The sequence below is a fragment of the Camelus bactrianus genome, chromosome 4, assembly GCF_048773025.1.
Source record: "Camelus bactrianus isolate YW-2024 breed Bactrian camel chromosome 4, ASM4877302v1, whole genome shotgun sequence".
In the NCBI taxonomy this organism is placed as follows: Eukaryota; Metazoa; Chordata; class Mammalia; order Artiodactyla; family Camelidae; genus Camelus; species Camelus bactrianus.
In genome coordinates, this window is record NC_133542.1 from 90677766 (window position 1) to 90692866 (window position 15101).

At 38.8% G+C, this 15101-nt stretch overlaps 1 protein-coding gene across 1 annotated transcript in view; it reads left to right on the forward strand.

Moving 5' to 3' along the window:
* The first annotated feature begins 6224 nt into the window (after positions 1-6224).
* The window catches only part of UBAP2 (ubiquitin associated protein 2), a 95464-nt gene continuing 86587 nt past the window's right edge, over positions 6225-15101 (forward strand). Inside the window, exon 1 of the mRNA XM_074363160.1 lies at positions 6225-6374. The gene's annotated coding sequence lies outside the window, so the exon portion shown is untranslated. The remainder of the gene's footprint in view (positions 6375-15101) is intronic.

The following is a 15101-nucleotide window of genomic DNA, read 5'->3' on the forward strand; positions in this document are numbered from 1 at the left end:
GTAAGATGCTTCCAAGTTTTTGCTGTTATAAATAAAGCTGTGAGAAGTGTCATTCTCTGCATAGCAGTTTTTCCATATTTAAAATTATTTCCTTAGGGCAGAGGACCAGAATTGCTTTGGATGAAAGGGTTTTAATATATTATGACTTTTTGCTTTCCAAAGGATTTATGCCAATTTATACTGCTATTAGCCAAGTAAGGGAGTGTCTCTTTTACAAAACACTGATGAGTATTGAGTAACGTCATTATTTTTACTCTTTATTAATTTGGTAGGAAAAATACATATTATTGATATAACTTTCAACTTAAAAAATTGTGAGCAAGCCAGAACGTTTTCCATATGTTTGTTGATTGGCTTTATTAGGAATTGTTGGTATGCTCTGTCCATTTATCTACAGAAATTTCAGTGTTCTTATCAATTTGTTTGAGCTTTTTTATGGTAAAAATATTATACATTCAAAAGTTTGTTATTTTCCCCCCAGATCTACTGTTGCCTTTTAATTTTTTTTAACATTTTTTATTGATTTATAATCATTTTACAAGCCTTTTAATTTTTTTCATGTTACATAAGAAGTTTCTATTTAAGAGTGGTTTTATTTGTTAATTATTTCCTTTCTGCCCCTCCATGGCTTAGATACCTACTTCTGTTTCCTTCAAGCTTTTCTATTAAAAAAAAAAATTGACAATTTTTTGTCCACCAAACCAGGCTGATTTTTCCATTAAACTAAGCTGAGTGCCAGCCTGCTTTAGCAAAAAGAGCACAGGCTTTGGAGTCAAAGTTTAAAATCCTGGGTCCGCTATTTAATGGCTTCTCCTCTCATGGTGGTGGATGTTTGTGAAGTCTAGCTTAGACTGCTTAATTCACTTTTTTCTGTCTCTCTGGGTATTTTTCTTAATGTTTTTCCTAGTACCTTAATGCTAGGAAGTGTATATACTGAAACTGGGATATCTCAGCCCCAGTATTTTAAGCATAACAACTGTGAGAGTATGGAAATAGAGTTATGATGAACTATTTTAGAACACTAAATTAGTGTTTTTCCCACCTACTTTAGTCTGGACACTTCATTCGGGTCGGTACAGATAATACATGACATTCTGTATTGAAGGCCATGTATTTTCAGCCACCAAAAGCAAATCTGCTTTGAACAAAAGAAAAAAATAACCCTTGCAGAAAACCAAGAATATTATTCTATGTTAGTGCTAGCTAGTATTTGTTAAGCACTTACAATGTGCCAAATGACGTTCTAAGTTTTTGCTTTTATTAATTCAGTATTTTTCAACCTGCAGATCTAGATGCATTAATGGGTCAGGAAATCAGTTTAGTGGGTTGTGATTAGCCTTTTTTAAAAGACTGAAATAATTTTAGCATTACAGAAGAAATGCAAAGATAGAACAGTGAGTTTCTGAATACTCTTCATCTAACTTCTCTGAATATTAACATTTTATGTAATCCTGGTAAGAAATTAACACTGGTACAAAACTTTTAACAAAACTACAGACTTTATTTGAATTTCTTCACTTTTTCCAGTAATGTCCCACATTGTGTTTAGTTATCGTGTCTCCTTAGTCTCTTCTGATCTATATCAGTTTCTCAGTTTTTGCTTGTTTCTTAGTAACTTTGACCAATTGTTTAGTACTAATCAGGTGTGTTGTATAATGACCCTTAGTTTGGGATGGTCTGTTGCTTCTCATGATTACACTCCGGTGATGGATTTTTGTGACGAATGCCACAGAGGTGATGTGCCCTTCACAATGCCTCACATCAGGGTGTACATGATATCAACATGATTTCTTACCATGCTGTTAACCTTGATCACTTGGTTAAGGTGATGTGTGTCAAGTCTCTATATTGTAAAATTACTATTTTTCCCAATCCATTCTCTGTTAGACATGAGTTACAAGTCCAGCCTACAATCAAAGGAGAGGGGAATTAAGCTCCACCTTCTGAAGGGAGGAGCATCAGAGAACTTAAAACACCACAGTAATTCATAAACATTTTGAGGGATATGCTCTGAGGCTATGCGGTATGGGGATTGAACCCCAGTACCTCCATCGTTTTTGTTTCTCTCATTCCTTCCATGTTTATCAATTGGAATTTTTCCGTAAGGAAGAGTTGTCTCTTCTCCCCTTTTACTCATCCAGTTTTTTCACATCAACATTATTTTTATTCTTTGAGAATCTTCAACTAGTATCATTTTTTATTTTGTTGCTCAAATTGCTCCATTTTTGGCCATTGGAAGCTTTCTACTTTTAAAAACCAGAAATAGAAAAGGATATCCGAGTTTTATGTGCCATGATTATGTAAAATGTTAATATTAAGTGATGTTAGATTAACGGTATGAAACTCTCAGTGTACATAAATGTATGGATAGGTATTGTTTTGTAAAATTTGTTTCAATTTTATACATGTTTGTATGTGTTTCTTCTTGTAGGTAACAGTCAAAAAGGATTGGAAAAAACCCCCGCAAAACCAACACTATAGTTTAACTGTTTTAATCCTTCAGCCAATTCTCTGAGGTAGTTATTAGTATCCCCATTTTTCAGATGAGAAAACTAAGGCAGGATGAAATTAAGTATCTCACCTATGGTCACATCCTTAGATTCTTCTAGAACAGGGGTTGGCAAACCTTTGTGTAAAAGGCCAGGCCATAAATATTCTAGGTTTTTTGGACCATGAAGTTTCTGTTGCATATATTCAACTCTGTTATTGTAGCATGAAAGCAGCCAGAGACAATACATAAATGAACAAGTATGACTGAGCTCCATTAGAACTTAAAAGACACAGAAATTCGAACTTAAGTATTGTGTGTCATGAAATACTATTTTTTTTCAGCCCTTCTAAAAGTGCAAGAACAATTCTTAGCTAGAAAAACAGGAGGTAGGCTGGATTTGGTCCACGAGCTGTATTTTGCTGACTCTTGTTCTAGAATCCAAGCATTTAGCTTTATCAGTACTGGTATAACCAAATAAAGTTCTTCCTGGTAATAATAGTTTCTTATAATTCTTATGGTCTACTTATCCTCTGAGGACTTTCATATGCAGTGTCTTGTATAAACCTGACAATGCCTTGTAAACAGAATTTAGCTCCTTTATATGGATGACAAAACAGGCTTAGAAAGGACAAGTTATTGATTAGTGGAGTTAGACAGGAACTGGACTTTTAGAGAAATGAGACACAACGGTGTTACCAGGAAGACTTCCTGACTATACCACACACGTCTCAACACAGACTCTCACACATTATCTCTTTGTTTACTGCTTTCGAAGGTCAGTGTGCCCACACAGCTCAGCTGGCTCTGGGAAGAAACATACCTCAGAAACTGATGGCATATTCTAAATTGTCATTGTCATTGTTCTAATTTTCAGCCAAGCAAGACAACATATGGTCCTCTGGTCAATAATGCATTCATACCTCTGGAGGGAAATCTTCATGAGAAGCCAAATTTTAATGTTTTTGGTGACATGGAACATAGGTTGGGGAATTCTGAGGTGTCTTTATGGCTAACAGGCATGGAGCATTCATCTCTATCTGCCAAATGCAGAGATCTGCCAAAGGGACCAAAATGTTCCAGGTGCTGGTCAGGTCATCCTCTTCCCTGTATGGTGTACATTTTTGCTTAAGTTTCACTTTTTTTCTTTTTTAAAGATTGTATACAGACCATTCCATCTCATTTATCACATTCTTCAGGCAGGGTATGATTCTTTTGATTATGATCATTTATTTTACTATAAGTAAGTAGATTAGGCTTGAACTGTGATTAGCTTTATCTAGATTGTGAAAATTCTTTGGAGTTTATATACCTTAATTCTAATTCCTAAATCTCAGCCATCTATTACTGATTTTTTGAGATAGGCTTCATCTAAGAATGACTGATTTCACTCACCTATTTTATGTACAGACTTAAAAACCCAGGCTTCTAAGAATTCCTCCAGTGTATTTTCCATCACATGAAAGCTCTCGCTTCAGTCCAGCCAAGAGCACTTAAGCAAACAAAAACTGGTGAAAGGGATGGTGATGTTCTTTGCAGTTACAGGATGTGAAATTAGTTTCAGAGTCAGTATCTCAGTCAAGCTCGGTGGAAAAGGGTGGTAGAGATATCCCTCAGGAGAGACTACTATGAAAGTTCTATTGCATCCAGGTGGTAATAACTATAATCAGTGAGGTTTTAGGACTTTGATGCCCTTATTTTTTTCTCATGATCCCAGGTCCTAGGGAGGACTTCTTCCTTGAATAATGATAATTTAGTGAAAGCACTCAGTGCAATATACTTGGCATAAAAAGACAGATGTTTTTAAAAATAATAAAAAGTGGAAATCGAGGCCTGGAGATGTAACATAGTTTATCCAAGCCAACACATGGTCTCTGGTCTCTCTTTTTTCTTCTTTTCTTTTTTGTGTGTAGTGGGGGTCTCTCTTAAAGTAATCTTTAATTAAAACATCAATACCTTCTCCATGTAGAAAATTAAAACAATATAGATTAGATTACAGTCCTTTTTGACTAGCACCAATCATAAACCCTCTTTCCCACTCTGCAGACAGCTGCTATCAGGTTTGTATATATCCTTTCAGAAGTGTTTTCCTGTGCTTTTTCCAGTAGATCTTTGCCTCTCAAGGGTGGTTTTTATCTTTGACTCTCCCAGGCATTTCTATAGAGTAGGAATACAAAAAGGAGGAAGACTGTACTGACCAGAAACAATCCTAGCTCACTGTCTAAAGAGATAAGATACATCTACACATGAATGGTCATGATAAGTTCTATTTGTTAAAGGCAGAATCTGAGCATTCTTTGATCAATTCAGATGAATGACAAAGGCTTCCCTCGAACTGAGCAGGATGTTAAGGTTTCAACGGAAATTGAATTAAATTACCTTCAATTGAAATTAAATTACCTACCTTTAGTCTAGTAGTAACTAGCAAGTTAGTAATTAGTATAGTGGTCTACCCCAAAGTCAGTATATGCTAACTCCCTGCTCACCTTTACTTAAACCTGATCTGCCAAAGGGGACATACAGGGCGTGAAAATAATTACTAATATGTATTGAGGGTTTATTCTATGCCAAATTGGTACTTTACGTAATCTCATTTAATTTCACAACCTGGTTAAGCGGTGTTATCGCCAAGGAAAGCGCGAATGAAGTAAGGCCTGCTGGACTCCAAAGTCCGTGTATCTAACCAGCCTTAGATACTGCCTTTGAGGCACAAATAAGAAGTAAGAAAATACGTTAAACTCTAATACTATGCTACAATTATAAACCATTATCTCCTTTAAGCGTAATTCTTGGAGTTAAAACAGGTGAGGTCATTTTAAGACGCGGGTTATTCATTGCTTGGAAATGGAAAATTTGGTTTGGGTCGCTCCAGCCAGGAAACAACTGAACCTCCCCAACCTCTTCTTCAGGCTTAAAACTGGGACAATCCCTGCCTCAAGGGTTGATTTACTAAAAGTGGTTGTATAAATGACTGACAGTAAACTTTCAATAGATGATAGTCTTTTCAGGGAGAAGGGGCTTGGGAATGCAGAACTCGAGCCGGCATTTACAAGACAAGCCGCCAGGGCCTCCCGCCCCGTGGAGGTTCTTTTGCAGCCAGCTGGGTGCAGCGGCTACCTCGGCTGGCCGTTGGCGTTTTCCCGCGCAGGGGGCGGGGCGGAGCGCGAGCCCGGGAACGTGTTAGTAGAACCCCACTCCGGGTCGGGACTACATCTCCCAGCGGAAGCCACGCTCAGGCACCTGGCAGGCGGACGCCGACTGGTAAAAGTCTCAGACGCTAGCCCTGTTTGCTTTCCCTCTCAGCTTTTCCTCGACTGAAGTCACAGCTGCACCGTCTACGAACCCACGAGGGAAAGGATGTGGTGGTGGGTGCCTTTGCTGTGCAGCAGGTTGGGAGTCGTAGTCTTCACAAAACGTGTGGGAGGCTTGGGTTGCCCAGAGTGGTTGGACCACGTCACATGATGAGGAGAAGGCGGCCGCAGGGGAGTGACCTGTGGTTCCCTGTGAGGTCATCACAGCGCGCCAGCGAGCTGCACTTGTCGGCGTCCTGGAGGCGGTGGGTAGTACGTCCCTTATAACTCCGAGTAGAAGTTCCAGAAACTTGTTTGCGCCGTCCGCGTGCCTTCCCCCGCCATGGCGCTGTTGGCCTCGCCCGGTGGGCGTGGTGGTGGCGGTGGGGTAGCTGGAGGAAGCGACGCGCTCCGTGGGCGGGCTCAAGAGCCGCGCGCCAGCGACGTGTGGTGGCTCCTCCTTCGCCGTGACGCCGAGGTCACGTGACGGGCCCGGCCGCCTCTGCCGCCGCCGCCGCTTTGTAAGAGGCACATTGGCAGGTAACGAGCGGCGGCGGCGGCGGCGGCGGGTCCCGAGTCCAGCGAGAGCAGCAGCGGTAATTGGCACCCTGTCTCTCCTTCCCCGTTCCAGGTCCCTGAGCGCTGCAGCTTGCGCTTTGTATTCCTGGGTTCAGCTCTTCTTTCTTCCAGCCCCCTTCATACTGCCCCAGCGCCCACCCGTGAGATCGGGCCGAGCTTCCCTCACCGGCTTCTTGCGTCCTCAGTTTGCCCAGGCCTGGGTGCCGACCTTCCTCTTCCCCGTGGGTTGTCCTGTGCTCCTTCCTGCCTACGCTGAATCTAGTCGGCCGGGCCCCACCCAGCCCCAGGGGGCGCCTTCCCCTCCCCCCTTCGGGTTTCTGCCCTGGAGGGTGTGGTTTTCTTTCCCACCGTTGTCCCTCCCTGCCTGTCCGCTCCAGCACCCGCGCCACGCTGTCGCTGACCACCTTTCCGCCTCCACGCTTGTCGCTAGCTAGTCCTGGGACTGGACGTCTCAGAGCCCAACTTCTGCGCTCTCTTTCCCGACTACCCGGAGGCACAGTTCAGTTCTACTTCTCCTTTTCGTTCTGGAAGGCTTTGGTGTCAGACACTCGGGACTCAGTTTTTCTCCTCAGTCCCGGTTCCTGTAGTCTGGCTGTGTCACAGTTCTTTTCTTTAGTGTAGGTTTGAGAGGGCTTTGTAAACTAAGGAGCTCAGTTTCATAATACTATTCAAAATGTTATTTTTTCATTGGTGCATTGCATCTTAATTTACTTTGCCGCTGAATCACTTTCCCACTTGGCTTTTCCATCTTTTCCCTTGGGTTTTCCATCTAATTAGTTGTCCAGGCATCTTAAGTGCCACCACTGGTCTCCACTTGTATTCCATCATCATTCCTGTTATTTCTTGTTTGACGTAATCCTGTAGTTTACTACCACCTCTGTTGGATATTGTTTATACTTGTATCCAAGGTATCTCTACCAGTATTTAGACTTACTGTCTTTCTTCAGCACATTTGTGTCCTAACAACTGAGAGCTTTTTAAGGTCTCCATAAGGTACTCAAAGATAATCTTTTATTTGAAAGACATATAACTCACTTTGTGGGTGAACCCATTTATTTTATATTTTCTCTTTGATAATGATAGTACTTTTTAAGCCAAGGGGTATGTGAGTAGTTAGTGTGTTCGTTAATTTTCACCATGAATTTGTACATTCCTAATTTTTTAGTGTCTGTCTAGTAAAAGTGGAAGGAAGGTGAATATAATACCTGAGCTCTCCTATGTCATAGAGATTGGGTGACCCTGTTGAGATTGGTGTCTGTCTGTCTCAGGAAAGGGAATAAATTCCACTCTCTGAAGATTGTAGGAACTCCCAGTCCGCTAGCATCTTTTCCCCTTCTGCAGAGCCCCTGGGCTAGGGCTCTCCTCCCAGTGCTGTGAAGCCTTAGGGTGAAGTGATTAGTTTGCCCCACACTACTCTTCTGCTTCCCTCCAATGTATTCCTCCTGATTTTTCCTCCTTAAGGCTAGTCCACATATGTGGTGAGATTTTTCCCCCCACCCCTGTCCTGCTTGTTTCCCACAGCTCTGTCATTTCCCCTGTTTGTTTCCTTGTTTCTGACCTTCAATAATTACGAAAACGATTCAGAGAAGGGAGGTTTTTTTATGATTGAAATATGGCTGGAAATGGTGGTATGGGAATGAGGCCATGGGAAAGGGTTGTGGTAATTGCCCCTCCTGCCTATTTCCTGCTGCTCTGGTTTCCTCTGGCCCCTCTTTAAATGTGGGCTGGACCAGCAGTAGTCATATGGAGCTGCCTTTAGAGCAAGGCTGGAACAACAATAATACCTCTGCTTCCCTTTCCTGGTAACTGGTGCAGCCTGTGTAGTGCTCACCAGGAGTGTCTCTTGGTATTAACCTGAGTGACTTTTATTGTTTGGGGAGAAATGGTAGGAGAACATGAAGAATGGGTTTATTTCAGTATGCGCTGTGTTTTGATGGGAACTGGTCGCTGTCCCTTAAATATAGAAAGTATAAACCAGTCTTGAAGGTTTGAACTGATCTGGAGTGAAGCCTTTACTTTTGAAGTGTTTTCCTTTTTCTTTCTTGGGGCAGGTAATTAGGTTTATTTTTATTTATTTTTGGGGAAGGTACAATCTGCAGTACATGTGTGCATGCTAAGCATGCACTCTACCACTTGAGCTGTACCTTCCCCCCAAGTCCTTTTTTTAAAATGATGGTTTACTGTTAAGATTTTGTAGTTGTTGTTAGAAGACACTTTATGGGGAGAGTGGTGTAAGTGTATTATAAAGGACATGCCTGCACAAAAGACTTGAAAAGTTCTTTACTCTTAAATGTATCTTATTTCAGGAGAAATGAGTGTGAGGCAACCTGTAGGTCAGCAAATATCAATTAGCTGTTAGTTGTTAATTTGAATATTATGGAGTGTCTTTTAAACTGAATTTTATGGCACCTGTGGTGTTGACTGGTGAGATGGTGGATCTCTGATAGATCTTAGAAGCACCTGTTTTCTCTTTTTTTTCCCCTAAAAGGAGAGCGGAGTTGTAACTTGAAGTAAGGCAAAGAGAGGGAAGACTTAGAGGGAATGTCAACTGTAGTAGGTTTTTGAAATATTTTCCACCCAGCTATCAAGTAAGTATTTAGGAATGGAATCCTTTTTTTCTTTATTAAATTCCAGAACCAAATTAATCAGGTTTGTTTTGACAATTATAATGCAAACTGTTTGTTCTGAAATTTTCTTTTTTTTTGAGTTTTCTTGACAGTGTTTCTCTTAAAGATGCTACATGTCCTGTACTTTTTAAAGAAAGTAAATTATTTTAGTTTTGTTATTTCTTGGCCTAGGTTTTGAAGAACAAGTTTGTGAATCTCTGGATGAAAGTATTACAGTGTATTACAGTGAGTTTCAGTTTTCAGATAACTCATTTTCATACTGAAGTTAAGAGCGCAACTGGAACCCAGTTCACTATTTGGGATTAATTTATGAAATGGGACTTGGACTAAAGAGTAGGTATTTCACTTAAGACAAGGCAGTACTCTACTTTTAAAGGTTGTTAGGAATATGTTGCTTGTTTTTGTTCATTTGGAGCTCTAAAAATGATAGAACATACATTCGATTGGGTCTGAAACCTAAAAATTTTATTATGAGAGTATTTTCAGAGATTTATAGAGAAAATTTCATTTGGATTTAGACCTATTGCTGTAACTTTGTTTTTTGCTATTAGTGTTGTGTAACTGTTAACTTGTTCTTAAGATGTCACGTAGGAATTTACTCATTTAAAGTTGTACTGTACATACACAACCCTATAAAACTTTAGTCCTTTACTATGTACTCAGATATTACATGTCTCAAATCTTCTCATCAAATCAGTTCTAGATGTTATACCAGTGAAGACTTTTGGAAGCGCAGAGTTGGTTCTTACTAATGATGGCTTTCTCCCTCTCTGCCTTCTTTAATTCTCACTACTTTCTCTCTCCTTTTTTGTGTTTTCCTCTTACCTCTTTTTGTCTTGTTTTCTCTCATCTCTTTTATTTTTTTTGCCTTCTGTTCCTTCACCCCCATACAAAAACACTCTCAACACTCCGTCTCAACAGAAGAGGCTGTATTCCTTCTGACTCTGTCCCTATAACATGCTGCTTCCAAGCAAGCAGATGAAAACCTGAAATACTTCTGCAATCTCATGGGCTTGGGAGAGGTGTATGGTGCTACCTGTACAGTGTGTGTCTACTCAGCTGGAATGTGTGCTCTTTGAAGGGTGGGGTTTTTCCATTTGATAATAATGTTTGGCATTGTTAGATTAACTAAGTAAGTTTAACTGAAATAAGGTCTAGGAAAAAGACTGGCTTTAGGATTGATTGACAAGCCTAATTTTAAATTGTTTTCTAGACCAAACCAATCCCTCCTTTTTTTTTTTTTTTTTTTTCAAATTAATTTACAAATTTCCATTTTAATGTTTTTGGTCAGATTGGCTGGTACTATTTTGCTTAAGAAAATAACATTTTAGAAAATTTGAAAAGAATAATGACTTACCAGGGTTTAACATTTTAGTATAAATCCTTTTTTCTTTACATAATTTATACTTTTTAAGAAGTGAGCTAATACTTTGCATACTTGATTTTTATAAAAATATAAAATACATATCAAAAGAGGTATATGAGGTAGAAAAACACATGGAGAGTTTTCAAAAACAAGAATAAAATGGCAACCAAGAAATGGAACATTAATGCTACATAAGACCCCTTGTGTCTTCATCCTCCCAAGACGTTACTTTTTCTCTTTCCCAGAGGTTACCACTACCCTACATTTTGAGCTTACTATTTTTTATAATAATTTTTGCTCGATATACATCCATAGACAATATATAGTTCAGCATTGCCCATTTTCAGTCTTGAGCTAAATGGAATTGTATGAGTCTCCTGATAGTTCTTTTACATCTTTTAAATTGATTCTTATAGCTATCAGTTATTTTCAGTAGTATGGTATTCCATTGTAAGAATATGCCACATCTTATTCTGTTGTGATGTTTGTCTCATTTTCAGTTTTTTTATGCTTACGAATTACACTCTTTGTGGACATTTGCATCCTCCCCCCAAAAAACAAACTGATTTCCCAAGACTACATACAACTGGGAGTGGAATTTTTGGGTTGTGTGTAGGGTATGTGTAACTTTACTAGGTACCTATTTTCCGTGATGTACAGTTGTTCTTATTAGGTTGTTCATTTGAACCACAGAACACAGAAAATTGGCTTTTTTCTCAATTCTCTTGAGGATGTTCCACAGCTATCATTCTAGAAACCTAGGGAAGGATTTAGTTCATACATCCAATGGATACCTTAGACATTGGAACTTAATTCTCAAGACTAAATGAATGGGTAAGAGTTCCACATCCTTGCTAACATTGATATTGCTTTAATTTTTAGTTGTAGCCAATTCTAGTGGGATGTTTTAGATACATCTTTTATGAATAACACACAGCTGGATTTTGCTTTGTTAATACAACTTGCCAACTTCTCTTTTTCACTGGAGCGTGGAGACAGTTAATGTTTATGGTAATTATGGATGTTTTGGATTTATTTCTGCCGTCACAGTCTTATACTTGCCTGATCTTTGTTTTTCTGTCCCTTTTGCAGTTTTGATTTTTTTTTCTGTTTGGGTTTCTCCAACTTTCTAATGTAAGATTTAAAAAATCTATAAAAGCTCTAAAGAGTATACCTTTATGTATACCTTCAGGTATACCTTTGATGTAGAGTTACTACTTAATATTTTGCCACATTGACTTTTTTCTGCATGTGCTACACACATTATCTTTTGAGGCTAAATTATTTGAAAGTAAAATGCAAACGTCTTGTCATTTTTGCCTAAATATTTTCTTAGCAAGTGTCTCTTTACAATAAAAAAACTCTCTTACATAGAACCACAATAACATCACACCTAGGAAAGTGAGTACTTACTTAATAATATATAATATATAATATCATAAATACCTGATATAAAACCGCACTCAGGTTTTCTCAGTTGTTCACAAAATGTCTTTTATAACCTCCCTGTTCTACCGAGGTTTCTGATTTACACTAGGTATTGCCACTGAAGTACACTACTAAGTGATAATCCATTTCTTTTTTAAATTACTCTTTTTTTTAAATCAACTATGGTTCATTTACAGTGTTGTGGATCATCCATTTCTTGAGTATCTTCTCAGTTCAGATGTAATTGCAGTCAGATCATCTTTTAAGCAAGGGTAACTACTGATACTACTTAGTTCCCGTGATTCTTGCCAATGCTAAGTAAATTGCAATTTATTGTAGAATAAGTGTAACTTTCTCCCACTGTTGAAAAGACTAAAGATGTTCTTTGTATCATGTTGCTCCTTTGTAGACCCAAAGTTTTGAAACACTGATAAAAGTTTCAATTGATGTGTAAGAATGAAGCCAAACTATTTTATTAATAAAAACTTCAGATAGTATATTCTCATGACATTTTATTTCTCTGAAATGCCCAAAATGTAGGTTAATCCAGATTAGGTCTGAGTGATAGTTTTTTGTTGTCATTAATGATATATGCTGTTATACAGGTGTTCACTTGAACAAAGATGTATTGTTTTTATTTGTTAGCAATTGTTAGGTGCTAGAGATACAGAGGAATGATGCACTGTCCCTGTTCTCTGGGTGCTTACATTCTAGTGGGAATACAGACACAGTGCAGTTGGGAGTGACGGCAAAAAGCACTGTCAGTTGAGTTCAGGTATTGGGCAAGGCTTCCTTGAGCAAGTGGGAGTCAAGCCTTACTTTTCCTGGGTTCTTCCTACAGGATCAATTATGGCCAAATTCCTGAAGTTATAATTATTTCTTTTGTTAAAACACTTAGAATTTTATGTTCATAATTCAGTTTTATTGGAATTGGCTGTTATTTTAATTACCATGTTATTGTAACTTTTGTTTGGCCTTGATTTGGTAGTTTATTATAGCAGCTAGTAAAAGAGAAAGTTATTCTTTTGAGGGGGGGTTATTAGGTTTATTTACTTATTCTTAGAGGAGGTACTGTGGATTGAACCCAGGACCTAATGCATGCTAAGCGTGTGCTCTACCACTTGAGCTATACCCTCCCCCTAGTTATTGTTAGTCATATTAAACATTTTCTGTGGGTTAATTTTTCATAGTAACTTATTGAATGTCTCAATTTTTTTCTCTCCAACCAAGATCTCACTTTATTTTGATGAGAAATATAATGATTATAATATAGTTGGGGGGATAATAACAATTACTTGGGGAGGTGATATGGCTTAATGGTAGAGTGGATGCTTAATATGCACAGGGTCCTGGGTTCAATCCCTAGTACCTCCATTAAATAAATAAAGAAACAAACATTATCTGCACCCCCCCCACCCCCCCACCCCCAACAACAACAGCAACTACTTGGTGAAATGTTTCTTTGAATTGCTGGAGACCAGATGACCTCCTAAAAAAAAAATCCTTATCTTTAGTACTTCAGCTTATCTAGTACCTTTTTATTTCTTGTGATTTTAAGTGATAAGGTAATGGTGAAAACCCCCTGTATATTAAAGAACAATCCAGGTGATGGTAACAGGGATAAAAACCTTGTTAGCTAAAATAGGCCATTTACTATCACAGAAGAGCTTTTTTTTTTTTTTTTTAAGACAGTTTGAGCTGTTTAATTGTTCTAATGCTTATCTCACGTTATCAAAAGATCCCAGCTGTAATGGATTGTAGCTAGCATACCATGAACCAGATTATATACTCTGACAGTCTAGCCATCTGTGGGACAGAGATGACCAGTGTCACAAAGGATTTTGTTGAAGTGACAGTTGGCCTGTGGTAATAGTAGTTCAGCTTTGTAAATCCTAAAAATCATTGGGTAGTATACTTAAAAAGTGAGTTTTTTACTTTATGGTGTGCCTCAGTAAAGTTATTTGAATTGTTTGCATAAGTCAACAATATTTTGAAATAAACAGAACCAAAAGGAAAAAAGTGGTCTGTATACATTAATCCTATAGTTACCACCATTTATGGTAGCTCTTAAGATCTGGGCTAAGCATTTGAGGTACATTATCTTGTTGCTGCTCCTCGCAGGCTTGAGAAAGAGTCAAGTGGTCAGTGTTACTTGATCTGGTAATGTGTGGAATCCAGGTCTGTGTGACTTCCAAACCTGTGCTCCTAGTCCTAATACTGTACTACTTTACCTGCCTGAAATGCTGCTGTCTGGTAATACAGCCAACTGCTAGCTAATAAGTCAAACAGTGTCCACATTTGTGGTGCATAAGCCTGGGGTTTTGCACCAGATGAGGAAAAAGGATGGATATGCAGATGGGGCCCTTGAACTTCTGTGTCTGGTTCCACTAGACCCATTTCACCTTTATCTGTTTAATGTGTTAAGGTTTAGTCACAGTTTTGGCTGGACTTGAATTTTTTGTGATTTGGAAGAAGACACACCTGCCTTTGGTTCAGTTTTTCATTCAGATTTTACTAGCTGTTCTAATCAACATGGTGAGTGGGCCTCTAAGCCCTCTACCAATTTGTATGCATCTTATGAGGAAGGCACACGGCACTGAGAAGTGGCAGTGGATAGCACACCATAAGAAGGGAGAGAGAGGAAGGCTGTAAAATTACACTTGAAAACTCAACCTGCTGTTAAATAGGGCCGTTTAGTACATTGTTAAGTGACCCTGAAACAACAGGAGTTTTTAAGGACATCAAATAAAGAGTAATTGCTGTTTATATTGAAGAACAGAAAATGAGAAAATGGGAGTATGTTCATTCAGTATGCTGTTGGGAAAACATACCTTTGGAAGGTGGAGGTGAAAAAAGCACGTGCAGTTTGGGAGAAGGGCAAGGCCAGTTTGATCAAAGTGCAGGGATCAGAAAGGAATAAAGACCTTGTATATATTTGTGGTGGTTGGTGGGTTGTGAACAGAAATTGGTGGATTTTAGCAATATTCTAGAAGATTCAGTAGGCCTCTTGAGCATCAGTTTCATAATCAAGTACTGGACAAGGGTTACCTAACATTTCTTAGAAGACTAAGGGGCTTTAAGTACGTATGACCCATAGTTCAGGTACCTTATAGTAAGTTGATGGCAGGGAGAATGTAAAGGAAGGCATGGATAGAAAGCCTTAAATCCTTTATTACTTAAATGGGAGTAGGAGGAAGAAATGGTGGCATTAAGAAAAATGACTTTAAGGTTTTCAGCTTCGGAACACTTGAAAAAGGGTATTGGTTACTTGGGAAATTTTGGAGATCTTCAAATGAGGTGGTTTTGGATGAATTCCATTGTAG